The 8,470-nt window shown below is 37.9% G+C and overlaps 1 protein-coding gene across 2 annotated transcripts in view; it reads right to left on the reverse strand.

Annotated features, from left to right (window-relative positions):
- LOC5568141 (calcium-transporting ATPase sarcoplasmic/endoplasmic reticulum type) overlaps positions 1–6,169 on the reverse strand; it is a 70,634-nt gene extending 64,465 nt beyond the window's left edge. Inside the window, exon 1 of one of the 2 annotated variants that reach the window (XM_021842423.1) lies at positions 6,078–6,169. The gene's annotated coding sequence lies outside the window, so the exon portion shown is untranslated. Of the gene's footprint in view, positions 1–6,013 lie in introns of both variants that reach the window. The other variant, XM_021842424.1, reaches the window with a different exon arrangement.
- Positions 6,170–8,470: the final 2,301 nt, after the last annotated feature.

Below are 8,470 nucleotides of genomic sequence, written 5' to 3' on the forward strand. Positions count from 1 at the left end.
TCCACGTAGACAAGTTTGATTTCGTGCGTCAGCTTCAATACCCAATGCTAAGATTTCAGTTTTGGCAGAGCTCTACCTTTGTGTGGGGAAACAAAAACCACTCTTTCCAATGTGGTCGAAGATAGGTATCTGTTTACATGTAGGATTTGTGGTTTGTTTTTTTTTCTACGGCTGAGGCAGTGCACTGAAGCTATCAAATCACGTTTCGTGTGGTTCGCTTTCGAAGGAAAAAGTTGAATGATGCGTTCGATCGCATGTGTTTGATCCAGTTCCGGAGAGCAAGTGCAGTTTGATGTTTTTTTTTGTTTCGATTGAATATAAATAAATATCGTTTGAGTGATGTTTTCTTGTGAGGCACTAGGAACAATATGTATTTGTTTATAATAGATGGATTTCATCACGGCCTAAAAGAGAAGACATTATAGCTGCTTTAAATCCTTGATAAAACCATGCATTATGATTGGATTATAAATCGTGATAAAATAAACGATAATATATTATAGATATCCTTTATCAACTTAAGTGTTTCTAATTTATGTACCAGGCTAATGAATTGGCGCTCAAGAGTGGAAGTACTCTAGTTTTATAAGATTCAACTGCTTGTTTCCCTTTTCTGGAGTTCATTAGAATATAAAGGGGAGGGGTAGATTTCAGATGGTTTTTCACAAGAAATATATGTTTAGAATGCTGCCAAAAGATGTGATGATTTTTTTTACATCATCACAGCTATGCCCTATATTAGATGTGTTCTATAATTTTTAATATACACCATTATATTTTTGTGCATATGTTCTAAAATGGGTTATTTATTATTCATGGGACCGAAAAATGCTTCTCTGCATTCATCGATTTCTCTTCATCGTTGTTCTCTTTGCGTTATTGTAGAAAACTGAATATCTATTCGTAACATATTTTTGTGCTGTAAGATGAAGAATCACTATATCTCGTTTCATTAACAAGAAATATGCAATATATAGATTTGTCTAATTTAGTGATGTTATTAGCGAAAGAAATAATCGATGAAGCGAAATCATCGATCCATCCAAATTAAATTGTTGCATCATGAGAATTTCCATGAAGAATTCCTTAATGAAAATTCAGAAATTTGTCAAACATCTCTCCTAGGATTGGATAGAAATACGTCAAAGTTCTTGAAATGAATCCGTTAAATATTTTTTAGGTTTTGGACAAGGATCTTGTGAGAAAAACAATTTATCAACTTACAATCAATCGAATGTTTTGCTCTGGATTCTCTCCGTGCATACTTTTAAAGACAGGCCTTTTTGAAGCACGGGCCACATTTCAGAAATAATATTATGAGGCGGGCGAAAATTTTAGCTACACAAGAAATTTTAACACTTTCGTAAAACGAAACAACATTTTTTGGAAAAGAGGTAATTGCTGCAGAGAATTTTGCTCAGGATTCTATCTACCATGGATTTAGAAAATATTTTGTGAAATTGTACTCCAAGTAACATCTCTTACAGACCCTAGCGAAAGATTCTGTACAAGACTTTGTGAGAAAATCCATATCGCTTCCTGGATTGGAATTAATACCTAATAGTAATCAATAATTAATTAAATTAGATTGCCTTAGTATATTGCCTAGAATAATCCAAGAAATATTTCAGAATGCCAAGCAGAAATTTTCCAAGGAATCTTTGAAGTAAGTCTGAAGAAATTTCTTATACATCACTCATAAAAAAATCTAAAAGAAAGCCTTAGTGATAACATTTAGGATTTTCTCAAGCAATGCTTTGAAATTGTTTTTGGAATTCTCCCATGAATAACTTTAAGAACGTTTAACAGAAGAATTACAGGAGATTACAGAACAACCAACTGATTGGCAATTTTTTTTTATAGAAACACTTAAAAAAATCATCTAGTCATTCCTGAAAACAATCTCAAACTAGGGGGGTCTCGTAGCCTCGAGGTTACGGTTTCGCTTCGTAAGCGGAAGGTCATGGGTTCGATTCCCAACCCCCCCACACAAAAAACTCCGTCCAGCCACCAGAAGACGCCGCACGAAGGACTGTGTATAGGGGAACACATCCATCCTTCGTCAGTATCGGATGGTGACTGAGACAAACTGACCCTCTTTGTAGGCTGTTGCCTCACACGACACATAAACATGGCAAAATGAACCACCGCACACCAATGGACTTCGATATGGATATGGATTGGACCAACGGCAGCACTCTCCTCTACCTGCTCGGTATGAGAGAAATAGCAATAAGAACTAGGATATAAATAGATTCTGTAAATATGATCCTCGGCATAGTAGTGGCCAAGTGCACGGAGTGCCTAACAAATGAAAGTAAGGAAAAAAAAAAAAAAAAAAACAATCTCAAACTATTGTAGGTTGCTCCAGAAGCTAAACTGACATCCCTTTAGGAGCTACTTCAAAAGTTTATGCACAACCTCCTACAGGAAAGTCAAAGATGTGTTCAGGAATTCAATAATGATTCCTCTAGAAATTCTTCGGTTACCGATTTTTTTTTAAATCTTCCAGGAATTCCGTCCATTTTTGTTCTAGGTTTTCTTTAGAAATCAGTTCACAAATTTTATAAAGGATTGCTCTGATAATTAATTTCTTCTCTCTTACTTGGAATATTTTTAGAGAAACTCCTGAAGTAATCCCTGAAGAAATATAGATATATGGAACGCATGTCTTGAGATATCTCTGGCAGAATACCTTGAGAGATCTTTGGTAGGAAACTCAGGAGGAAATCCTGCACTCTTGAGGAAAACTCCGTGGATTTATTGTGGTAATTGTGGGAAGAAATTATAGAAAAAAAATCCTACAGAAATTTGTGTAAGAATTCCTAAAAATAGAATCCATATAAAAATTGTGCTGAATTCTTTGGACCAATTCTTATTTTAGGAATAATTGGAGAAATAGTTGAAGCAATAATCGAAATTTTGCTGATGGAACTCCTGTTACATTTTTTGTGGAAACTTTTTTATAAACTCATGAGGTGTTTAGAGTTTATAAAAAAGTTTATATCATTCCGTAATATGTAACAGAAAACCTTTCAGGAATCCTTGAAGAGTTTCTAAAAAAAAATTAGTTATTACTTCTCAACCAATTTCTTCAAACATCCTCAGCTATTCCATCTACCCATCTAAGATTTTTTCAAGGATCACCTTCAAGGCGAAGAAGGCCGTCATTGAAATTTGTACGCGTCGTTGATGATGGTTGCTAATTCATCTCACGATTTCAAATCAAAGAAAATCAGTTGGTTTTGCATTGACACAGCTGAAAAAGTATCAGCAAACTTTATGCTTGTTAGAGCGTACAGTGATACATTTTTCAATTCAATATAAACTATCAAGACTGAGTTTTATCACTTTGAAATTGCAAGCTGAAAAGTTAACATTGATGCCAAAACGAATGACGGGCTACTTAGCCTTAAAGTCACTTAAGGAATTCTTCCATGAATTACTATAAGATCTTATCAACAATCTATTCAACAAACATTTGCCAAATACATTTCCAAAAATGCGTCTGTCAATTTTTGAAAAATCTCAAGGAATTACTTCATAAATTGCTCCATAAACTCTTGCAAATCTATACCACTAGTTCATACATAAAATTTCGAGAAACTATAGAAGAAGCTCCTAAAACCATACTCATGGGAGTTCTTGGTGGGGTTACAGTCATCTATCTATAACTCGATATTGCAGGGACCATCGAGGTATCAAGTTATAGAACACAAAACCAGTGCAAATGTGGTCAAAAGGACCATCGACGTATCCTTGAAAATCAATTTTAACTATTCGATAACGAGATACCGAATATCAAATAAGGGAGAGTTGACTGTCTTTGAAGTAAGGAATAACGGGTGGAATCACTCGAGAAAACAATCTGTTAAGAACTGCTGTATTTATCTTATAATGAATTTTTGGGAAGATCTTGCCTAAAGATCTATGTAAAAATATCTGACAGAATACCATGCACAGATATCTTATGGAGCTCCTATAATTGAACTCCAGAACGAATCCTAAGACCTCAAATCCTGGATCCCTGTGCACATTACTGAAGTAATTAGCGTAGAAACTCTTTACTGAATCTTTGAATGATTTCTCTCTGGAAACCGCTGAAAGAAATTCTGGATTATTTTTGCAATGATTTTTCCACATATCGTCTTGCAGAAAATCCGTCAGGTATCATTCTAGGAACATATGCAGGTTTGAAAAAAAATCTTGAAGACTAACTTTGATAATGTGTCGAGTAATTTGTCAAGAAAAGCTAAACATATTTTGAGTACTTTTTATTGGCAGTTCAATCGAATATTCAATGAATATGAATGATAAATGATTGTCCTTATAACAATCCTTATGTTCTGTATTACAACGGCGTTACTGCAGTGATTGATTTCTCTTCTTAGATCTTCCCATTCGTTAAAAACTAGGCTAGGCTCCAAAGATTGATGATTCTTGAGATGCCGTCCCGAATAGGCGGCGCACCACCGGTTGTTGGTCACTCAGTTGGCCAGCAAAATTCACACCGTCATTGCGTAACGAATTTACGATCCGAATAAATGGCTAAAAATAAGCCGGGACACATTATGCCATTCTTTGCGCGCTATTTGACCGACGTGGCCGTCGTCGAGAAGCGTCTTCTTCCATTATTTTTTTTTGTTCATTTGTCCGAATAAGTTCCCTCCCCATCGTGAGAGGAGGGTATATTGGTGGTGCGCGTTAGGGACCATCTTTTTGGTCAGCCTGACGCCGAAAGAAGTTGACAAAGGACCTGCCGTGCTCAGGAGCTAAAAATAGACCTCCGAACCGCGCAATGGACCATGGTTTCGTTTGACCAGAGCTCTCGCCAGAGTCAGCTCGAGCGGAACCCGTCCAAGTGGAAGCGGGATCAAGGAGAAAGAAGTGGGGTTTTCGCTTTGGGGGAAATATTTTAAGCTTGTTGTTATCTCAGGCCGTTGTGTTTTTATAAAAAGAGGAAAATTTTCATTTTTCACGGTTGCTCCCATGGGTGACTTTGAGTGTAGCGGAGCCGCATGCGCTTCCTCTACTTTAAAATTCTTCAATTGACGACTGTTGCCACTTTAGAGGTGGACGGAGGCCAGAAGAAAAAGAGAGCAGCTGCTAGACATAGCTGTCAAGAAGCGAGATTTTGTCGGCCATCGTTGCATAATGTCCATTTTCTTATAAGCAAGAAGAAGACTTCGTTCGCACTGAACTTGCTTGGACACTCGTGAAGAACGTTTAGAGCTGTTGAAGACAGATGCGTAGAAGATTGATCACTTGAAGACAACCATGGCTTAGTCATGTTGTTCCTACTTGGAACATTTCTTGTATATGATTTAGAACTGTTCACATGTCAGTAAAAATGTCAAATGGTCACTTCCACATATACTGGATTATTCTTCCACCATCTTTACGCTGAAACCATGTGACCCCTGTACTTGAACCCAGCACTGATTCCAAAATTAGAGTTTCAGAAGTCTTTTTCACATTTCTTTACCGCCTCAATACTTCACCGAAAAGACAGTGACATTTTTGCCATACATACGGTTTCAATGTGACATTTTAATTCTGTGACATTCCGTAACCGGAAGATGCCCAGCATGATCTTATCCGTTGCTCTTCTGACTTCAATATCTATTTTCGGATTAAATACTGCCTGCAAATCTGCTTCTGATGTGTTGTGCGCTCCCAATATCCAAACTTGGTCACAATCTTCTCACTGTTCAGCTGTTCCATAAATGTCTCACAGTCACTTATCGATCACCTATCGGTATCACCTCTGGGATCATCAATTTGTTCCTCTACAATGCAAAAATCTTCACCAAACCACAAAGTCTTCGGCACGTCCAGCTGTGTTTTGATTGCTTCCAGGGATCCACCGGAAAACACTGCCAAACTCCGAAACGGAGTAATAATGAACCACACCACACCACGTGTTTGTATCTTAATCAACGCTGCTCCAACCACCAGGAATCACGTTTTCAGTTTTTCCCTACACAAAACTCAGCAAAAAATAAAAACGCACACGCGCTAGTTGTACTGTGCTTAAAAGCAGAACCTAGCGGAGCAAACCAAACCAAACAACTGACCTGTTCTGAAAGGTCGAGACAATCGGCAACGGTTTAAAGTTTGCGTGTCCTTTTATAAATTTTCCACCGGATCACGTCGAGACTTCGAGAGAACCCCCCCTAAGGGGCGGCGATCTTGGCAAGCGCGAAGAGACGCAACCGCAGAGGGGTAGCCGCGTTTTCACAAACACATCCAATCCCGCGGTAGATTTTTCCCACGTTGTTGGGGGGGAAATTTTGGATACCGGGTAGCCGCACAGTCACCACTTTTTAATAGGTGGGAAGAATGGGCACGAGGGGGTTTTGAAAAGGGGTTGCGATCGTACCAGTACAGATGCAACGACCGAAGGAATGAGCTTCTTTTTGTGAGATCAACTGCGCCTCCCAACGCTCACAGACGATTGTTCTAGGGACAGGTGTGCAATGGGACTAGGGTTGCGTTTTATTGATAATTTTCAATTCCAAAATATTTGAATTCGTAGAGTTTTATATATTTTATTTTATAATGTGCACTCCAAATTCTTGATATAAAATACAAGTTGTGCATTAGGGTGGCCCATAATGGTTAAACAACAAAAATGATAAGTTACAACCCCCAAATTTGTTCATTTAGACACCCAGAAGCCACTATGAAAAATAAAAAAGACACGTCAAAAAAAGGCACATTGCATTCTACCCTTTAGCTGCACAGACTTTGCAGTAGACCACGGACAAGCATACTCCAGTAGCACATCCAAGAACCATTCCTGACGAATAGTTTCAATGGCTGAAGCGGGAATCGATCCCACACCCCATGACACGATGTGCTTACTGTCTGACGACAATAACCGCTCTGCCATGAAGCCAATAATTTTGAGCGGAACCGTCAACTCAAGAAGGGGGCTAAACAAGCTTGAAATTTATATGAAGAAAATCAATCAAATATATGGGAAAATGTAATCGGCTTTAGTAGATGAAATTCTTCCATTTTTGCTTTGAAGTTATCCGACCAGTGGATTACAACAGAGTTGTAACAGGTTTTGTTACTCAGTTAGCGCATTTTTTGTAACAAAATATGTTATAATTTTCGCAGGTTAGTAGCTAAAATAACAAAAATTATAACACAATTTCCTTAACACTCAACAAAATTGAAATAAAATATGTTATAATTTAAATAAAAGTATAACTCATTATGTATCAAATCAAACAAAAATATAACTCATTTTGTTATTTTACATAACCGAAATATAATAAAAATTGTTATTTTCCTAGCTCTCAGATTTTTTTAAAGCAAATTGTGTTATAATATAGTTTTAAATTGAAACAAATTTGAAACAATTTTTGTTATTATAACTGATTTTGTTTAAATTGGGTTATAATTTACCCCATCAACTAAAAGTGTTTCTAACAAAAATGAAAAAAATGTTATTTGTAACAAATCTTGTTACAATAGTGATATAATTTTGTTGTAATTTACTGTTAGGTTGTACCTAGAGCAGTTAAAATTTGAGTTTCCTTCCCCTCCCATGTACTGCGTGGATTCATCAGCAGGCTGCACCCCAGTATCCCGAATGCCATTAACCCGAATGCCACAATCCCGTATGCCTCTGTCTTGCACTGGTCATTACTCTGAAAGCCACTATCCTGAATGCATCATTACCACGAACGTCACTACCCTGAATGAGCTCTTACTCCGAATAGAACTTGAAGTAACCAACTGGTGTACAAATTGCTAGCTAAAAATATATTAAGCTTCCCTTCTCCAATATGCGGCTGTGCTTTGGAGTTACAGGTATGTCACGTTCCAGTTTTGTCACGATCAGTACTATTCTATCTAACTTTTATTTATTTATTTGGTTCTACATCAATCAACTTGATAAAACCTCACCAACAGTTCACTCGGTTCATGGTCGCCTCTCTTAACCCTCGACTTCGATTCACGCTTTCCAGGTCCTGGTGCACCTGGTCAATCCACCTAGCTCGCTGCACCCCACGCCTTTTTGTTTTGACTGGATTCGAATACCATCTTTACAGGGCGTTGTCCGGCATGCTTGCAACATGTCCTGCCCAGCGTATCCTTCAAGCTTCTGACTACTGGGTTCGCCGTAGAGCTGAGCGAGCTCGTGGTTCATCCTATGCTCCTACACACCATTTTACTGCACGCCGCCGAAGATCATGCTAAGCAGCCGTCGTTCAAAAATCCCTAGAGCTTGCAGGTCCTCCTTGAGCATAGTCCTCGTTTCATGTCCGTTGCGGACTACCGGTCTAATGAGCGTTTTGTACATCGTGCTTTTGGTGCGCACACTAGGTCAGAGCTCAAAAAACGTGCCTTTTTTGTAGTTTTCGATGTCTAAACGTGATTGATGAAAGATGGTATATTCTGAAGAGTTGGAGGATATTGCTTAAGTTTTATTTTGGTATAAAAATAATGGTGA

The sequence above is a fragment of the Aedes aegypti genome, chromosome 2 (assembly GCF_002204515.2).
Source record: "Aedes aegypti strain LVP_AGWG chromosome 2, AaegL5.0 Primary Assembly, whole genome shotgun sequence".
NCBI classification, from domain to species: domain Eukaryota; kingdom Metazoa; phylum Arthropoda; class Insecta; order Diptera; family Culicidae; genus Aedes; species Aedes aegypti.